Source organism: Tachysurus fulvidraco, chromosome 4 (genome assembly GCF_022655615.1).
Source record: "Tachysurus fulvidraco isolate hzauxx_2018 chromosome 4, HZAU_PFXX_2.0, whole genome shotgun sequence".
Taxonomy (NCBI): Eukaryota; Metazoa; Chordata; class Actinopteri; order Siluriformes; family Bagridae; genus Tachysurus; species Tachysurus fulvidraco.
The window spans coordinates 29,207,803-29,229,755 of NC_062521.1; the positions used below are offsets into that span (position 1 = coordinate 29,207,803).

At 37.4% G+C, this 21,953-nt stretch overlaps 1 long non-coding RNA gene across 1 annotated transcript in view; it reads left to right on the plus strand.

The window, feature by feature from the left end:
- Window positions 1-11,289: 11,289 nt before the first annotated feature.
- Window positions 11,290-21,953, plus strand: part of LOC125141004 — a 275,689-nt gene continuing 265,025 nt past the window's right edge. Inside the window, exon 1 of the long non-coding RNA XR_007140327.1 lies at window positions 11,290-11,721. This is a non-coding gene — a long non-coding RNA (uncharacterized LOC125141004). The remainder of the gene's footprint in view (window positions 11,722-21,953) is intronic.

Consider the following 21,953-nt stretch of genomic DNA (forward strand, 5'->3'; position numbering starts at 1 on the left):
TCTGTCGGCAGCAAACACAGAAAACGCTCCCGAGATCGTAATTCCGACTTCCTGACTCATAAACACGAACGTCCCAAAAGAACTCGTGGTAATACGTTATCGTTTCTATAGCAACAGGTCGTTCACAGCCAACAGTACACGTAAACGGTTTACTTAAGAAAAGCGTCCGTGTGGTGAAGCTTTCTGTGTGGAGATGTTTATCATGTACTGTAGGAGTCTCCAGTGTCAACATGTCTGTGCGGTTTCTCAGTAACAGTTAAAACCTTAAAAGGATAAAGTGTTGATCTTTAATGATTTTAATGTTAACTTGTGGTTCTATCACACGATGTTTTATTCCTTACTTCACACCACAGACACAAGAATTTCTTGTCTTTCACGCTTGTTTTTTTCCCCTTTACATCTAATAAACATCCAACGGTTTCAGAAATAAATGTATTTTCCTCAGATGGCCTCAGGGGTTGGAATTTAATGTCCCTAATAAACTGTCAGCATAGTGTACATCACTGTAGAGTGTGTGTTATATTAGGGTTTAACGCGTAGGAAAGCAAGGCTACTTTAACGGGTCTCTGTGAATAGGGGATTGTTTGTATGTTCAATTTGTACCTTATTATACAGAGATCACAGCAGTAATATCAGGTAAATACGATTAAAGTAAGTCTTGGTGTTCGCCTGATTGGCTCGAGGCTTTCGTTTGATTACAGTGTAGTGGACCTCTTACTTCTTTACTTTCTCAGATTTGGCATCGAGATCGTTTTTGAAACGTCTTCTGATTCGTTCCTGGCACCGATACGTATTGAGATCTAACAAGTTCAGATTGGACTTAAAGAAACACCTTGTGGGAAGAAATGCAGCTTAAATTTGAAATAAAAATATTTCTCACTGGGGGGCACGGTGGCCTAGTGGTTAGCACGTTCGCCTCACACCTCCAGGGTTGGGGGTTCGATTCCCACCTCCGCCTTGTGTGTGTGGAGTTTGCATGTTCTCCCCGTGCCTCGGGGGTTTCCTCCGGGTACTCCGGTTTCCTCCCCCGGTCCAAAGACATGCATGGTAGGTTGATTGGCATCTCTGGAAAATTGTGTGTGTGTGTGTGAGTGAATGAGTGTGTGTGTGTGTGTGTGTGTGTGTGTGTGTGTGTGTGTGTGTGTGTGTGTGTGTGTGTGTGTGTGTGTGTGTGTGTGTGTGTGTGTGTGTGTGTGTGTGTGTGTGTGCCCTGCGATAGGTTGGCACTCCGTCCAGGGTGTATCCTGCCTCGATTTCCGATGACGCCTGAGATAGGCACAGGCTCCCCGTGACCCGAAAAGTTCGGATAAGCGGTAGATAATGAATGAATATTTCTCACTGAATAACTGTTTCAAACTGTTTAGTCCTTCGGTTTAAAATCAACGTACGAACATTCCCGGGGTCGAGGAAAAATAAAATGAAATAAATAGCCATTAGTCATCTTTTGAAAACAAAGAACCGAGCGTATGAGATGTTCTTGTCTCGACAAACTAACAGCGAGTCAAGCTTTATCCGAGAACTGCAGAGTCGTGACTGACATTTCACCCTGCTGCAGATTTCTCCCTCATGAATTTCTTCCTAAATTAGTCTCGCCCAATTCCCACCCATCATTCAGGTCTCGTACCATACGACGCCTACCGGCGTTTGACGGTGAAGGCTATCGCAGGCTTTCTCAGAGACACACGCAGCATCTTTTCTACCTGCTGCTCATCCTGCACCATTCCGCAGACTTACCCGTGCCGAGGAAATCCGCTCACATCCGCATATGTGAATAGAAATCCCCAAAAAATTCCCTGACGTTCTCAGTTTCACCGACTGACATCTAAACCACATGACCAAACCCCACACATTAAACTTAGCACTTTTAATTCCAATCAGGGACAAAAACACTCCGTGATGCACGATAACTAACTTTCATGCTAACTAGTGAATCGCTTACCAAAAAATAAATAAATAAAGATAATCTCCTGGAAAAGTAATCTTTGGGAATTTTTTCACTTCTACAGGGTCACAGTAACCTAAAACACACACACGGCTTTAAGTGAATGTTCAATTTTTCATTAGCGATTTGTTTATTTTGATGAAAGTGATTTGCTAGCGAGTGTTTAGATTGTAAAAGTGTGTGTGTGTGTGCGTGTGTGTGTGTGTGTGTGTGTGTGTGTGTGTGTGTGTGTGTGTGTGAGTGTGTGTGAGTATTTGTAAAAGCTCATGCTGGAAAATCTCCAAAATGGAAACGTGACAGTTCCAAACGTAACTCAGAGTTTCTGTAGAAAAACTTAATAAAAGCTTTCTGTGTGAACTATATTTAATGATGGACATTACAGATGACCTGCTGCACATTATACCTCATTTCTCATCTCATTAATCACACAGATCGTTCTGTAAAACATCTGGATCAGATTCAGAGACTTGCCTTCCGGATATTATCTCGTATGTCCCAGGGGGAAAAAAATGAACTGTCAGAATTTGCATCTGCGGTAGATTTGTTTACCCACGGCTGCTCACGGCCTCGGTGGTAAACAAAATGCCACTTCTGAAGTTTTAAAAGAGTTTAAATGTGCAAGAACTGAACAAACATCAGGTTCACTAAAGGAAAAAGAATATTATTTGTTTAAATAATCAATATTATAATGATTATTTTTACTGTTGTCTTTGGTACTGTTGTTGTTTTTACTGTCATTATTATTGTTGTTCATGTGTCTTCATCTTTTCATCATAATAATAATAATAATAATAATAATAATAATAATAATAAAAACATGCATATTATTATTATTATTATTATTATTATTATTATTATTATTATTATTATTATTATTATTATTATTATTATTATTGGTGGTGGTGGTGGATTTGTTGTTGCTGTTATAATAATAATAATAATAATAATAATAATAATAATAATAATAATAATAATAATAATAATAATAAAAACATGCATATTATTATTATTGTTGTTGTTAATAATAATAATAATAATAATAATAATAATAATAATAATAATAATAATAATAATAATAATAATAATAATAATAAAAACATGCATATTATTATTATTATTATGATTCTTCTTCTTCTTCTTTTTCTTCTACTTCTTCTTATTATTATCATTATTCTTGTTGTTGTTATTATTATTATTGGTGGTGGTGGATTTTTATAATAATAATAATAATAATAATAATAATAATAATAATAATAATAATAATAATAATAATAATAATAACAATAATTATTATTATTGTTATTATTATTATTATTATTATTATTATTATTATTATTATCGTTGTTGTTGCTGTACATCACTCAACGCTCTCTAACGTTAGCTGCTTAAATCATCTAAGAAAACTTGGAAGCTTCCATGTGTCTCTCCACTTTGTAGCTTTAAAGCTCAGAGGTGTAAATAGACTTAATTCCACGTTCTTGTCTGCTCACTTCAGAGGTGCGTCAAACGCAGCATACGTTAAACAAAGCACATGTTAAGTTTGTCTCTTTTTCTCTGTTAATTATTGTAGAAATAACAACATTTTTGTATAGCATTTATACAGCAAATAGAGTAGAATCTCTGTAAATACTCTGTCCTGCCTTCGTTAGCCGGGTCTGTAGGAGCGAGGGAGGGTTATAACACGGTCGGATTTCTGTTTCCTGCTCTACTCCTCATTTCAGGATTTTTGTATGGAGTTCCTATCTCGCATGCACAAGACGCTGTTGACTTGTTCACTGTCATCTGGACGACTGAGATTCTTAGCGAAGAGAAAGGAAAAGGCGGCCCGGTTCACCAAGCAGAACTAACTAAGGGCCTTTGGACAGTGCTGTCTCCTGAACAGGATAAAGGAAGAAAAGGAAACACACACACACAGAGAGAGAGAGAGAGAGAGAGAGAGAGAGAGAGAGAGAGAGAGAGAGTTAGCATAATTCTCACACCTCTAAAAGCCAGAATAGAGATTAACTTGATTTCCCAGACACGAGTAACCCTCTCATTTGAACGCTGAAAGAACTGGGAATTTCAATAAAGCTAAAGCGTACTTTATTTTCTCAGTTTGAGGCACGTCTGCTAGTCGTCCCCCTGTGTGCGCTTTTCACAGACTTGCAGGGCAATCTTCAGAGTTATTATTCCGTTCTCTGTTTTCTTGTTACTGCGAGTTTATGAGGACGGTGACTACATATTCCCAAACTGCTACGCTGGAGGAGAAATAAAACTCACCGCGGCATAATAAACCGTTTGATTTTCAATAAGCGCAGCATGACCGGGTGTTGAGAAGCTTTTAGATGCACGCAGGCTCTGTAATGAGAATGTGTCACTATGGGACAGTTAAAGGAATATTATATTCGGCTCTGGTGTGGTGTAGTTTACCTCGTATGCGTGATGCGGTCCTCATTCAGCTCGTGATTAAACTCACACTGCTGTACCGAGGCTGCCTTTCTGATGAGGAAGGAAATGGGCCGTGATTCATACCTCCTCGTTCACCTCCCCTCTCTCTCTCTCTCTCTCTCTCTCTCTCTCTCTCTCTCTCTCTCTCTCTATCTATCTATCTATCTATCTATCTATCTATCTATCTTTCTTTCTCTTAAACACACTATATAGATATATATATATTTATTTATTTTTATATACTCTTTGTTTTTATCATCTAATTCGAGAATATATCTATATTACAGCCTACAGCCTTCTCTAGTGTGCTTTCTATCAGCTCCGGCTCTTTAGCTTTAAGGTCAACCTTAATAAATATGCATTCCACACTCACTCAGGAAAGTCCTTGTCTCGTCCAAAAATGGTATTTTTTTCCACTCAGAAAAAGGCGAGCTGTGCAACGCTTTGAGCGTCAGGATTACAGTACACAAAGCTGACGATAATCCAGGAATTTAGCCCTGGAGTTTAGTGTTTAATGGCATCACTCAGAGGCTAAACAGACCTGGTGGCAGACCTGAGGAGGGGTTTAAACCTTATAAAACCAGCTTTGTGCTGCTTTACTGTACTCAGCGGTAACACGTCGTAGAGAAAGAAAAATAAAAACATGCAGCCATCAAATCATTATTCGTTCAGTCACCCACAATTCGAGTCTCCATGCATTTCATGAGTTTATCATTATTTTGTTGGTTTTTTCCTGTTTGTTTTTTGGAATTAATGAGAATGTCCTTTGTCAGTTTTCAATAACTTAACATATTAAAAAAATCTAAAGAGCTTCCTTTGAGGGGAAGCGATATTGCATGTTTAAAATTTCTTGACATATTACTCCACCGCTGCTGGCACTCGTCTGTTCTCCTCTCTCAAAATGAGCTGAGAAGGAAGACGGAGAAGAGAAGAGAGGCACAAAGGAATTGTAGAAATTCTCGCATCTTGAGTTACCATTTAAGGCAACTATCTATCTATCTATCTATCTATCTATCTATCTATCTATCTATCTATCTATCTATCTATCTATCTATCTATCTGTCTATCTATCTATCTATCTATCTATCTATCTATCTATCTATCTATCTATCTATCTATCTATCTATCTATCTATCTATCTATCTATCTATCTATTTACATTCTTAATAATCTCTCACGCTGCTGTAACATTGTATTTCACCATAAAAAGTTTTTTTCTATCTATATACCTGTTACTTTGTCATTATATAATAATATTCCATATTCGATCAATATAATAATTCTTTTTTATGATGCTTCCAATACAAGTGTAGAAAAAGTATGGAATTATGGGATATCATTCACTTACTAGTTATATCTAACTATATATATATATATATATATATATATATATATATATATATATATATATATATATATATATATATATATATATATATATATATATATATATATATACATTAAAAAGTTTTTAAAAAATATAAAACTCAAAAAGTTTCCATGTAGCAATAGCTTAAACATTAAAAAAAAAATCAGGTTAATTGGAGGAAGTATTGTGTATATAATGTTTTTCTATCATTTAGATTATTATTATTAATAATAGTTAAAAATAACTATTATTATTATTATTATTATTATTATTATTATTATTATTATTATTATTATTATTATTGTTCTTATTATTAATAATAAGAACAATAATAATAATAGTAATAATAATAATAATAGTAATTATTATTACTATTATTATTATTATTAATAATAATAATAATAATAATAATAATAATAATAATAATAATAATAATAATAATAATAATAATAATAATAATAATAAACATGCATATTCTTTTTATTATTGTTGTTGTTGTTGTTGTTGTCATAAATTACATAAATAATTTTGATAAACGTTTTATCTAGCTTTTCTTTACCGAGTGACTTTGAAGCACAATTCAATCAAATAAGATAATCCACAATTGAATTGTGTGTGTGTGTGTGTGTGTGTGTGTGTGTGTGTGTGTGTGTGTGTGTGTGTGTGTGTGTGTGTGTGTGTGTGTGTGTGTGTGTGTGTGTGTGTGTGTGTTTCTTTCAACAGAAACAATTCCAGTTCCACAAAAATAATGTCTTATACAAGTCCAGCTCCAGTCTTTACATGATTCCGATATGTTTTCTCTAACTGTTGCCATAGCAACTGCAGTCATTTAGGTTATTTAATATAAGCAGTCTAACTTTTCTGGTTATCTGTACTGACTATCAATCAGACTCTATGCGAATATTTTTGCTATACAGTACATTCAGGTCTTTATTGCATCATCTGCAGTATCTGATTCAAGAGAATTCCGATGTTAATTACAAAAATCACATTAAATACACAACACGTCCAGGTACAAGCTCAAAGAACACACATAAAAATGATGAGACAGATAAAAGGTTAATATTATGCTATCTAAGGCAGAATGTTTCACTTCTGAGAGATTATATCCCAGGTTACTGTGTGTACTGCACAGAAGATGTAGTATTTAACCTTGAGACCGTTGTGTTGTTGTTTTTGCTGTGAAATATATCGGAGCTTTACAAAATTCTATGTAAACTGTAAAGAAAATTGCAGAGGTTTAGTACAATATAGCAAATAATTAGAATTACATACAAGCTTTGAGTATGGTACTAAATGAATTCATTTCAATTTGTAGCCTCAATTTAGCTTACTGTATGTACTGGGTTAAATTTCTGAATGTTTTAGACCCAAACAAAACATTCATGTAGACTTGAACCGGTTGTGTACTTACAGTATATGGGGGGGGGGGGGGGGGTGTTTATAAATTAATTTGCATACATTTCTAAAGTACTTTAAAGTGATTTATTAAATTTTTTTTGTTTTCAGTATTTTTTGATGTTTATGGCTATTTTATGACGGAACAGTTCGAAAGATAGGTTTTAGTTCAGTCTTTATGAACAACGATCTTTCATTTCTGCTTGGAAATGTTAAATATTTCAGTGACCCTAAAGAAATAAGTTTAAAGTTAACATTTTATCACGGTCCTTTTTAATTTATGAAAAAACCTAAATCGCTAGTTAAATTTACTTACTTGATGTTTAAACCTCACGTAACATACTTTTCACTCCGAAGTATATTTTAAGGGCGTGTATATTTATGTATTAATAGCTAGTTAAGATTTAACAATAAAATAATCTCAGTATCTTTTGTATTTTGCATTTGTTTTTCTAAACATGATAATAATAAAATGTTATAACCAAAATAATAAAGACTTCCTGAACACATTTAACAGATTTGAAAGCCTTTCAGTTGTAATATTTAATAGGATTTTTTTTATTTTCTGTAGAAGCAATGTACACATTATTGCACTTAAGCACTTCATGGATTCTTAGTATTTTTTTTCACCTATAAACCACTGAAAGTAAAAAAAATTGTATATTTTTTTATAATGTATAAATTTGTTTGGGGGGGTATAAATATACAGTATGTGATTATTTGTGCAGTCAGACTTAAACTATATATTATAGGTTATAATGAATCACTTATATGTTTGAAGTAAACATTCAAGCTTTGTACAGCACATGGATGTTAATTAACACAGCTAAATTCATTACCAATGCGAATTGACACTTCAGACTGATGACTACGTGTTATTTCAGATCATATTTGTGTTAAAGGTGCGATAAGGGACGTAAAAGGATTTATATGAATAGGACTGATGCAGACATTGGAACAGGTAATTCGGTGCACTAGGTAGTAATTCATCACTGTAGGAATTAATCCAACACCACAGGGGTTAAAAATGGAACTGTGGGTATTAACTGAGCACGTGTAGGTGTTAAATCGCCACTGTTGGAGTGTAACTGCAGGGGTTAATTCAAAACGATAGGTATTAATTGAACACTTGCACCAAGAAAACTCCAAATTGTACAGTCAATATATATATCAACATGCCAGGTAGAAGTTAAGGGACACCTTGCCATTTAATGTTTCTCAGCTGTGTGTGTGTGTGTGTGTGTGTGTGTGTGTGTGTGTGTGTGTGTGTGTGTGTGTGTGTGTGTGTGTGTGTGTGTGTGTGTGTGTGTGTGTGTGTGTGTGTGTGTGTGTTTGTGTGTGTTTTGACTGTGCACCTGCCCTTGACACAATCAAGCTATCAAGCTCTTATGAGAGGTGAGAGGAGATGGATCAACTTGCAGGAATAATAATAATAATAATAATAATAATAATAATAATAATAATAATAATAATAATCATAATAATAATAATATTGTTGTTGTTAATAATAATAATAATAATAATAATAATAATAATAATAATAATAATAATAATAATATTGTTGTTGTTAATAATAATAATAATAATAATAATAATAATAATAATAATAATAATAATAATAATAATAATACTATTATTATTAAAAATACTAATGTGAAACAAATTAAAAGATTAAAAAGTAATCTTAAAATATTATAAAATCAATCGTGAAAAAAAATTCCAATCATGTATCTTTATGTAAACATTTTTTATTATTTTTTCCATTTCCAAACAAAATTTTTCCATTACGATCCATTGTGTTAAGATACGAATAAACATCTGGAGAGATGGCTGTTGAATCAATACCTACAGTCTGGAATTAACACCTGTCATGTCAAAACAAACAAACTGTAATTAACACTTGAAATGTTTAATTGTTGAGCGTGTCCAAGCCTAGAATTAACACCTGTAATATAATGTAACACTGTAATAGACTATAATGTCAAATAAACACATAACGTTTGGAATTATTGATTAGAGTTAAATCGGTGTTACAATTAACACTTATTTAACATTTAACGTAGGATTAATACACATCTGGAATAAACACCTTTAACACACCTTTAATTACTTTTAAATAGTAATCAATACTGCAATCTGGAATACAGCCTTAAATGTTAACTCAATACCCACAGTCTGGAATTAACACTTTTAAAAATGAATCATCACCCACAGTCTGGAATTAACACCTATGAATATGAATCCATACACAGATCTGGAAATGAACCCTGTAATGATGAACCAACTACCACAGAAATGAACAGTTTTAATACAGCGATCAGTGTTTATTAAACACTTTGAATGTCGAATCAACAGTTACAGTTTGGAGAGATTTAATAGCGTTAATGTAAAACTAACACATACATTTGTAATTAACACCTTTAATGTACAGTAGAATCAGTGTATGAATCTGGAATTTAAGCCTGTAGTGTTTAATCTATTCGCACAGGCTGGAATTAACACTCTACATGTTAAACCATCTCACAGTCTGGAATTAACACTGTACATCTTAAACCACCCCACAGTCTGGAATTAACACTTTACATTTTAAACATCTCACAGTCTGGAATTAACACTCTACATGTTAAACCATCCCACAGTCTGGAATTAACACTCTACATGTTAAACCATCCCACAGTCTGGAATTAACACTGTACATGTTAAACCATATCACAGTCTGGAATTAACACCGTACATCTTAAACCACCATACAGTCTGGAATTAACACTCTACATGTTAAACCATCTCACAGTCTGGAATTAACACTCTACATTTTAAACATCTCACAGTCTGGAATTAACACTTTACATTTTAAACATCTCACAGTCTGGAATTAACACTCTACATGTTAAACCATAACACAGTCTGGAATTAACACTCTACATGTTAAACCATCCCACAGTCTGGAATTAACACTCTACATGTTAAACCATCTCACAGTCTGGAATTAACACTCTACATGTTAAACCATCTCACAGTCTGGAATTCAGAGTCAAATCAATACCAACAAAGATAAATCAACACTTTTAATGTAAAATCAATACACACATTTGGAAAAGTGTACACTGTATATAGAAACACTGAATACTCACTTCTGTTATTAACACTTTTGCAATAATTAATCACTATCCACAGTTGTTGAGCAAAGACTTTTAATGGCCAATCAATGCACACAGTCTAGAATTAACACTCTTAATGTTGCATCAGTATCCACAGTCTACAATGAACACATGGGCACCTTTAATGTTGAATTAATACCCGCATTCTAGAATGCTAAAATGAACACATTTATAATGATAAAGTGATTCCCAGACTCTGGTATTGACGCTAAGAACTTTCATGTTAAATCAATACCCACTGTCTAGAATTAACACGTTTAATGATGACTCAACATTTGTGCTTAGTTAGAGTGATAGTGTTGATTTAACACTAACATACACTAAAAATAATCCCAACACCAACGGTGTTCATTCTACATCGAAAGGATGAAGTGGACCTTGATACGTAGTGTTAATTTAATCGGAGGTGTTAGTAGAAGTTAACTAAACTTAAGGTGTTAATTCCATGCGATATGTATTGAGTTTAAACTTAAATACATATGATGATAAATCACTGTATCATCACTGTATGTTCAAACACCAACATTTTAATGTGTTAAGTATTAAATATACTGTAAATTCCCGAAGTGTTACTTCAACACTGTAAGACCAAACCTGCTGGTTTTCATACAGCACTGTAGAGTGTTAAGAGAACATTAATGCCTTAGGTGTTCATTCATCACTTTTGGACAAAACCCAGTGCACTGGGTGTTTATTTAGGTGTTAAGTGCACATGACTCAACCCTAAAGGTGTTGATTCGTCTGTGTAAGGGTGAATTTAACACCGCAGGTGAAAGACATTCGGGGGATGAACACAGGGGAAAGTGCATTTTTTTATTCAGGTTGCCATAGTTGCGCCATAATGAAATAAATAATCTCCGGACACGTCTGTTGTGCACGGGTTAAAAACAGAGATGCGCGCGCGCCTGAGAGCGGCTGCGTCCTTGCACTTTCTCATCCGCGCGCGCGCGTGTATGTATATATATTTACGTGTGTGCGTATGCGCGCGTGTGTGTGCGTGCACTCGTGTCTCTTCTCCGGTGGTCATTCAGTTATCCTCAGTCATCTTTTTTTTTTAAGGCTACACGTGTTTCTTGTGTTTCGGCGGCTCGGTGCAAATTCCCGGCACGCGCAACATCTCCAGTCACACTCGCGTGCCATCTCGAGGCGCAGTGAGTGAGCGCGTGCAGCAGCATCAGCAGCATCAGCATCAGCGCCTCGTGAGATTTTCTCCCTCGCCTCAGCGCGGCTACTCATTTTTTTAAATTAATTAATTAATTAATTTATCTATCTATCTATCTATCTATCTATCCAACGGTCGAGCTACTGTACGTTCTGAGCGCAGCAGAAAAGACACTTGTTCTGAGGCGGGTTTGTATCCTGAATCAACCGGTCCGTAGGGGGAGAAACAACAACAACAACAACATTCACACCGACTCTTCGGAAAGGTAAAAACAATAACATTTAAGGTGTAAAACGTTTCCTTTTTCTAAGACCGGAGAGCCGTTAGGAGCACGCGCAGCCAGGTGCGAGCCTCAACGGTTACAATTCAAATTTAAATTCAAATTTTAACGTAAACAAAAATAATTTCCTCGCGCTAGAAGTGACGCAGTGAGGTAATTTAACCTGTTGCTAAGTATTAACATCGTGAGGAGGTTGTTTTAATCTTTAATAACAACAACTAATAATGCTGTTGGGTTTCAGATGTAGCCGAGAGTGCTAATTATATTGTAGAGTTTTTATTGTGGTGGGTCGCTTATGTGAGGTGATTTAGCAGGTGTAGCTAATGACTGAGTTAGTTAGGTCTTAATAATAAACAGAGAGAGAGAGAGAGAGAGTCAGAGAGTGAGAGAGAGTCAGAGAGAGAGAGAGAGAGAAAGAGTCAGCGAGAGAGAGAGAGAGAGAGTCAGAGAGAGAGAGAGAGACAGAAAGAGAGAGAGAGTCAGAAGTCAGAGAGAGAGACAGAAAGAGAGATAGAAAGAGAGAGAGACAGAAAGAGAGAGAAGGAGTCAGAGAGAGAGAGACAGAGAGAGAGAGAGAGAGAGAGAGAGAGGAGCGAGAGAGAGAGAGAGAAAGACTGACCAAACTAAAGTGAACTATGAAGGGACACCTTTACACCTCCAGGCCTCCCAGGTGACTGTAAGGATTTGTGTATATTAGCACCTCTGATACGCTATAACATGTAACACCACCACCACCACCACCACGATTGGCTTAAACACTAATGTATGTGTTGATTTATTCCTGACTGGTGTTTGTGCTCTTTATTTGTTGTAGTTCAATTTAAACTGAGCACTAGTCCCATTAACAGTTAGAGGTTCAACTTCACATATAGTAAAAGTGAAAAAGTTATTTATCAGTTTATCTATTCAATATTCAACACGGAAGACGTCTCTAGCGTCTGGTACGAGCTCTTCGGGTTTCCTGTCAATATGTTTTCAGACTGCTATTAAAATGTGCGTTCTCCTGTACATGTATTTATAATATCAGCCGTCGATAAACCATCGCACGGATTGTGGTGATGCGTTGTGGTGCGAAAAGGCTCTCCTGCTGACTTACTTCTGTCCTCTAATGTCTCGCAAAAACTTTTGCTGCCCATATAGAAAAGAAACAAAACATACAAACAAAAGAAAGAGAGAGAGAGAGAGAGAGAGAGAGAGAGAGAGAGAGAGAGAGAGAGAGAGAGAGATGCACATCTGTGCATCCATCCTTGTCTGTCCTGGTACATGGTTTTTAATCAGCAGGAGACATTTTCACCTGAACAGATGGCAAAAAGCAACTAACTAAATAATTAAATCTCCTAAATATCCACTCTGAGTGGATTCACAGGCCCGTGCGATCTGATTGTTTTATTTGTTTTGTTTCTGTATGTTAGCTCATTTTTGTTTGTAGCGTGTCTTTACGACTCCATCTTGTCCCGGGTATATTCCTGGAAGAGCCGTCTCGGGTCTCAGGCTCTCGGAGCAGCTCGAGGAACTCAATAGCGCTCTTCAAGGTGTTTTAAAGCGGAGTTCATCTAAGGTAGGCTTTATTGAAATCGGAGTGCCTCGCACTTGTAACGGCGTTAGTTTGTGCTAATGGGAGATCACCAGCTCTGCTCCGGTATTCAGACTCACTGCCTGATGTCCTTTTGGAGGCTTTTATCGCAGATTATCATCTTTATACTAGCTAGAATATGTGGCAATAGGCCCGGGAACAGGTGCCAAACAACACAATTAGGCGATCAATAAGGTGATGAAGCAGTTAGAGAGAGAAAAGGAAGGAGAGGAAGATCTGGAGATACACATAGAGAGGGATAGAGACATTGTAATTAAGGATAAATGGGGGCAGGGAGACACAGGCGAACGCCGGCTGCAGGTAATTTGTTTTTATTGAATATATTTATCAACATTAAATGACTTTTTTATTTTGGGAAAATGAAAGGAACTTCAGCCCGGGCCTGTTTGTGTACATAAATCCCACGTTTTGGCGTAGCAGAGAGCAGCTGCCGAGCTCACGAGGGCATTTTGTGCCGCGCGCCGGTTTCTTGATGGATTGCGACCGCTGCGCTCTCATCGGGATTGATTATCAATACGCGTCATTTGTTTTCTTTATTACACCTTTTCCCTCATTTACCAAGAAACCCAAAGAATTTAATAAGATCCGTCACACGGTTCTGCGGCTCTTTATTATATCTCGCCTCGTGCAATCGTTTGCCGTCAGAAAATCCTCCTTTATTACCGTATCGTTTAGGCACACTCGTCTGGCCTGGAGTTTACAGCCTCTTACAGAGGAGACACACGGAGGACACTGTAATACGAGCGCCGGCGCAGTACGAACGCCGATGTGCAGCGGTGTGTTGACACATGCATCCGGATGCTGGCGTGGCGTAGAAGCTAGCTGGAGACAATGAATAATGTAGATGCTTTACTGGTATAAATGATGCACACGTACACCAAGCATACAAATTTCATCATAGTTACGTAACACAGTTCCTCTTCTTGCATTATATAGGCTGTCTGCCTTCGTGCCTGTTTCACACAACCTGCACAGAGTCTTGACAAATCCACATCAACCACTCTGCTTTATTTGGTCTGTAATATAATATAATATAATATAATATAATATAATATAATATAATATAATATAATATAATATAATATAATATAATAAGCAACCATGTGTCTTACATTTAAACTTATTTTCAGTGCAAGATAAAGACTCTTATCTACAGCGGAGTTTTAAACACAGCGACGCTGTGACAATTATCAACAGTTCTACAAGCGTTCTATAACATTCGATGCAGTGACGATGAGGAAAGAGAATCCGATCGTCTACTTTATCTGTACGATGTTAATGTTTTTCGCCTCATCGTGACATCACTGTGTACCGTAGCGCTCGCCTTTCTCCAAACTTCACCAAAACATCCTCGTAAAATCATCTTCCCCATTTGAAACCGGTTTTGTCTTAATATTATTTTCATTTTGTGTTTTTTTTTTTCCTTCTTCAAATCGCCTAGTTAAAATTCAGTGTCATTACTATCTGTGAAATACACTGTGATATTTTTATGAATGGAAAGAATAAAAAGATTTAATTTCGGTTCACCCTAAGAAGATTTTTTATTCCGGAATTGCACCAGTTTTTGGTGTGTTTTTTAAAAATTTGGAATAATTCTAGTCACATATTTCTGATAATTTTTTAAAGCTCTGTTTCGAAGCTCGCATTTTGTTCCTCGTCCAGCTGAAAAGTTTTTGCAGGAAAACTGAAAGTAGACGGTGACATTTTTTATCACGACACAGACCGTGGCAAACATATCAGTGTTTGTGTGTGTGTGTGTGTGTGTGTGTGTGTGTGTGTGTGTGTGTGTGTGTGTGTGTGTGTGTGTGGATACGACACACCCCGGGGTAAGCGCCGCTGCCCTTTAGCGACCCCACCGGTGAGCGTGTATGTATATAGAAGGAAAAAAGTGAGTGCTTGTGGTTTTATCCCTCGCTGCGAAGCCCACAGTCACGTCGGCCTTTCATGAGTGATGCTGGGGATTAAATCTGTATCGATCACACATGTGCGCCAACCTTTAGGAGCACCTCTGAAGTTTGTTTAATTGCAGCTGGAGATATCTATAAGAGCCATGGGAGATCACTCAATCTTCTGTGGACCAGCTGCTGACTCAGGACTGCAATGTTTTAATTACGTTTCCTTAATTAAGACACCGAGTAGAGAGAGAGAGAGGAGGAGGGTAAAAAAAAAGAGAGGGAATAAAGAAAGCTTGTTGTAGTGAGTTCTTTAAACTTCGACTTTCCAAACAATGTACTGTATGTCTGTGTATGTATATATCATATCGTTTATTTCTTTTCAACGTCTCCGGCGATATCAGGCATCGTGTCCGGGATCCAGAAAGCATTTGGTTTTAAAATGCGTATCAGTGACGGTGTTTGATTTGTAGTGGATGCGGCAGGTGAGCTTCACCTTGCCGACCTCACGTCCTGTCATTTCACACGTTTAACTAAAATCCTGCATCCATCTCAGCAGTCAGCGAAGCCTTCAAATTATTACATAAGCATGACGGTGTTTTAATATTTTATTTTATTTATTGATTTATTTTTACTATAAAAACATAAACACACCGCAGTCTCATCCTGACCGTAATGTTCGACTCGCTCGCCTCTAAAGCTCTTGCGATATAAACAGCGAACAATTGCTTTTTTTTTCCGTAGCAGGCTCTTGTAAAATACGCTTAAAGAAAAAAAATAAGACGGACTGCATCCAGGTTTAGTGGTTGAACACGGACGGAGAATCGGTGGAGCGGACCGAAGTGGACAGTAATGCGAAGCTGATGGACAGAAAACGCCTTAACAGCCTTCACAAAGCTCTACATGACAACACACACACACACACACACACACACACACACACACACACACACACACACACACACACACACACACACACACACACACACACACACACACACAGAGAGAGAGAGAGGAACTTAACTGACTCAAGCTTTATATATAGGCTTGGGAAAGACAATGAATTGAAATGAACTCACTAATAATAATGTAATGTTTTTATTATTTAATTATTATTATTATTTTTTTGCACTTTTTTTTGAAATCTAAATGTAGGTCCCCGGTTTTCCGTCCATTGCTCAGCAACGGAGCCCGACTTTATGTCTCATTAACCTTTTAACAGCTTTTCTGCCTGAGGAAGGTGTGTTGTTACCGTATATAACACAAAATTATTATTATTTTTTTTTAAGTGCTCATATTTCACCTCTTTTTCTTTTATCTCTGGATCAAACCGATCTCACTATAACCTGTGTAATATGAAAAATATCCTTAAATACGAAAAGGAATTGTTTCGGATGCAGCAACAGTAAATTCGCTGTAAATAACCATGATGATATACGTATATATGTATAATTATCGAAGTATATTTTAGTATATTTAGTATATTTTTCCTCCCACACATAGTGAATCTCTTTTCACAAATGTTCGTGCATCAACGAAAACAAGCACTATTTAAAAAGCTACAAAAATATTTGAATTATTTCAATTATTTAAATAAGCTAAAAAAATAAAATAAGGAAACAAATGCAATCTATTGTACAATAAAGAGTAGGAGGCTGTACAAGGTAAAATAGAGTTAACAGACCGTACGGGGGAAAAGAGAAGAATATACTGTAGTGCATGTCATCTGAACTGATGTGACATGTAAAGTGACTGGTGCGTCGATACACCGATCATTGCGATTTAATCAGCAGATATTTTTGGATCGATGAATCATTCTGATATTAGCCGAAATTTTCCTGTTAACTGTTTAATATTTAATTGATTGATTTAGTTGATTTTTATTATTTATTTATTTATTTATTTTTTAGCATGTCTGCGTGTCCTGTCTTCTGCCGGTGCTTGTGAGTGAAGTCGAGAGAGTTAAGAAGGCAGGACGGTAAACAGCTACACCGTATAATTAGTTTTGCGTATTTAGATTTGTAGGAATAAATCTATCCGTCGGAGCTCCCGGAAGACGGAACGTTCCGGAGCAGCTCCCGACTCTCGGATTACCCGACTTGTCGGCGTGAAATTCCTCTCGGTGCCTCGGAAACCTAAAATTGAAGGTTGTCTGGCTTTTTGTGAAATTTATCTCATAAACCACCCCATAATTATGCTGTTGGTGGTAAATCAGTTTCCTGATTCAGAAACCCTCGATAACGAAAATCTCTCCAACGAACATGGAAAAAAAAAAACCCAGAAAAAGATTTTAATTTGCTTTTAATCAGGACCTCGTGTTGACAGGTTGAACAGGTTAAACTCGGCCAAATCATCAGTGCGTAGGTGTGAAAGATCGGGCTGTGTAGCGGCGAGGGGGGCCGTGTTATCCCGCTCCAGAGCACGGATATGAACTGTAATTCTACAGAGGACACAAGCCTCTGCTGTGCTGACATTTTGCTCCTGGGATTAATATCTGCCCAGTGAAGTGGCCACCATCTTTCTGTGTGTCTGTGTGTGTGTGTGTGTGTGTGTGTGTGTGTGTGTGTGAGGCTGGAGAAAAGGCTACGTGCTGTCATTTTAAATTGTCAGTAAGCGCTGAATCCCATCAACCAGAAGTCTTTTCCAAAGTGTTTTAGGACAGAAGATGCTTCAACCTCAACATTTCACATAATTTCAATCTATTATCATCAACAGAGGAAGATGAAGCAGATGAGGAAGAGGAAAATCTTGCCACACTGTTTGTTTTCCTCAAAAGGACCACAATCGAGTGCAGCGCCAGTTACCCGGACCAAAGAAACTCTCCGCAGACGCCTGCAAATAAAAATCAATATCACGATCCTCCCAGTGTTCCTGACAGCAGATCGTCTGGCTGTTTCCCTTCTGCCTCTTAAAATGAAAAAAAAAAAAAAAAAAAAAACGCCTGTGATTTTCCTACCTACGTACGAGATTCTACGGCGACGTCAAATTGATAGAATTGTTGCATTTGTCCTCTTAAGGATCGAGAGCGGAATGACGGTGAACGAATAGATTTGCAGGCACAAAGGACACACCGCTGGTTAAAAGCACACGTGCCTCCGTGTGGTATTTGGGACGCTTACGTTCTTTCTGTTAGCCGTCAGAACGAAGGGCTTTGATCGTAGCTCAGTGTGTCCTTGAGACGGGCAGTAATGTCAAGGCTCCTGCGCTCTGTGACCACACACAGGGTTCTGTTTCTTCGGCCCATAGGCCGACAGACGCTAACAGTGTTAACAAGACACCTGAGCAGAGAAGAGCGAATACTTCATTTGCTTCTGATAGTTTTTTGTGTTTTTTTTTTTTTTATCATCAGCGTATGCAGATTATCATGCGTCCAAACTTCTGGTCTGCTGGTCACGTGTGTAAAAAACGCTTCGGTTTGACATCTTTGCCTGAATTGTGTTTAAAGGAGACGGTGCGTATAAATTTGATTGGCTTTTTTAGTTGAATTGCCGTAAACGTCCTCATCGTGCGTTTGGTTTAATTCGGTCTCACACAAAGCAAGTCACAATGCGATCCGTGCAATTTCTTGCCTATTCCGGAGAGATCCAGGAGCGTGCAGGAGTGAAAATTGCCCTTGCCTCGGGTGATAATGTGCTGCAAGCATTTCCGTTTGACATCAGCGCTCTGTACCTAGTCACTGTTGTTTCTCCGAGTCCCACGAGCTTGACCTCTGACCGCTTTGGCGGGGCAGAGGGGGGTTTTAGCGAGGGTGACGTCGCAGGGTGCCGTCTCACTCCTCCATCTTCACAGTGACTTTCTCAGAGAGGTGAGAACCAGCTGTCTGTCACCATCTGCCTCTCCGGAGCCCAGCAGTGCACCACAACACATTCAGCTCACTTCTTGGCACTTTTTAATAGGAAGACGCACAAAAATGAGACAGAATTAAAAGAACACTCATGTACCACTAAAATATGGGGGGAGGGGGGCGCTTTACTTCCTTCCTTCCTTTTTTCCTTCCTTCCTTTCTTTCTTTCTTTCTTCCTTCCTAACTTTCATTCTTTCTTTCTTTCTTTCTTTCTTTCTTTCTTTCTTTCTTTCTTTCTTTCTTTCTTTCTTTCTTTCTCTTCCTTCCTTCCTTCCTTCCTTCCTTCCTTCCTTCCTTCCTTTCTTTCTTTCTTTCTTTCTTTCTTTCTTTCTTTCTTTCTTCCTTCCATCCTTTCTTTCTTTCCTTCCTTCCTTCCTTCCTTTTTTTTTCTTTTTTCCCTCCTTTTCACAAAAGCGCAAAAAAAAAAAAAAAGAGTTGGAATTGTTTTTCAGACACAACGACAAGCAAGCAATCTGATTATTAAAACCGGATCGCGGTCGCAAATCTTTCTGAAAACCGACTCCTTATGTTATTCCTTACGAACAGTCCCCAGAGGAATAATGCCAGTTTTAATCTCTCACGACAGGCCGGAAATTGCGCCGTCGTTTTATTCATCAGGTTTACTTCTATCAAGGTCAGCATTTACAAAAAACAAAAAAAAAAACAATACATCTGTGTTAAGACTGTCGATGCGAACATATATTAACCTTATATTCCACGAAAAGTAGAATGTTTGGTAAGTTTTTGTGAGTAAATTAAATCAGTAGGAATTTTCAGCTTAAGGATTTGTGAACCTCGGGAGACGTAATTGAATTTGGTGCGGCGAAGACCGAATCCGTTTAAAAAGATTTCGCTAACTCTGTAAAGTGGATTACACCCTGCCTCATCTTGGGACTCACTCCAGTTTATTTGTGTAACAGTGCACACAGATTTTGTGCAGACTTTGCATGTTCGAAGCACCGAAGCATGACCCGAGCACGCCGCACATATATACAGTACGTACGCGACAAGCCGAGTCGCTGCGCCCGGAGATTATAGAGATGGCGCGCGACGTGGCACTCTCTGTACTGTGTTTACAGAACAGATCACCAGCATGCAGTCATGCATCTCTGTTCCGCTCGTAATTTTCCATAATGTGGCCAAAAAAAAAAAAACGTTTAAGGACGAGTTCACATTGTGAATCCGGTGCTCCTTTATGGAGAGCGATGTCCTGAAGGGCCCGAGCGTCCCCAGGGTCTCTTTCACCTGGGAACCATGTTTTACACTCACTTCCCCTCATTATGCTGAGGTGCAGTGTGTATATATATATATATATATATATATATATATATATATATATATATATATATATATATATATATATATCTTTTCACTTTCCCTGTCCTCTGATAGCATTGTGCACACTGCAACATTTTCTTTCTGCATTTTAACTTTCTTTCCCAGTGACCTCCCAACGCTTTACACCTACCTACCCATTATACTCGGAGAGCAGCGAAGATAAATCACAGCCATTGTGTACGCATCAGGTCAAATAAACCACCATGTACAGTGCGCTGTATGTACACGTGTGTGTGTGTGTGTGTGTGCGTGCGCGCAGATGGCATGGCTGTGATGGATAACACCCGAGCAGTTATGACCAATATAACCACTTTCCTCTTATTGATGCATCAAAAACTAAGACGTTTATGGGACTAAATCCAAAAGAGCGAGCGAGTGAGTGTTCACAACATGGTGAAGTTTTACTCAACATTAATGGCCTCGAATATGAGACACTCAGACCTCCGCCGAAGTTTCTACACTTTGACGTCTGGACTTTCGGAACACTCTCGCTGCAGTTTGAACAGCTTTCGAAAATCTGTTTTAAGGATGCAGAGATTATTTTCTTATAAAGCTGAGATCAATCGTAACACGACGGAAAAACAACTCCGATGTTGTTATGTTGTTATTATAGCGACGGCTCACGTGGTTCATCTCAGCCCGATAAGGTAATACACCCATTGGTGTTTAACAGCGACACAGTAAGCAAGTGTGTTTATCTCCAGCGTGTGTCTTCTTCTTATTGATCACTTTACTTCAGTTAGAAACAATCGTTTCCACTTTTGTTTACTTCTCCGACAAAAACGAAGCTCGTCACCTCCATGTTCTGTTTTAAAGTCTTGTCTAGTAATCGATACCATTTTTTAACGATAATCGCAAGGCTTCTTCATAAAACGAACACCGTTATACAAAATCTTACGTCGTATGTACCGGAACTAAACAGGTAGTGCGGTCAGAAGTTTTGTGACAGTGCGGATTAGTCACTGCTGCAAAGTACCCTTTTTAGTTGATCAGAGTTAATTACTGTGCCAAAACATGGCCATTGCCAAGAGGGGTTTAATTCAGTAAATTGATTCTTTTTTTTTTTTATTTTTTATTTTTGTATTTCTTTCACAAATCTTTCATGTGCCGCAAAATCCTGTTCGCATCACCGAAAAACTCTGGAAAACATTTCCCTCTAATTACAGAGACGTGGCAGACCCGTACATGCTTATTGATATGGTTTTATTATAATATTTTTTGTATAATATTAATTGTGAGTTTCAGCCATAAAAACAGTTTATTTATCGTTCTGTTTCGTGGTCAAGGGTCTGACTCTGCTTTTCAACGATCAACCATCAGAAAGGTATCCAAAACCTTAAAAACGATACGGACAGACGATCTAGAAAGCACAGCTAGCTAGTACACTTCTCTTAGGGCTTCATTAGCATATCCACTTTTTTTTTCCTTCCCCACAAAGTTTCTTCCTGACCTTGAAAATGATCCGGCATGAATTTTTAAACACTTTCACTAATTACCTTCTAGTCTTGCCTGATTCGAGCATTAAAATACCAAATGTAAATGTAATAAT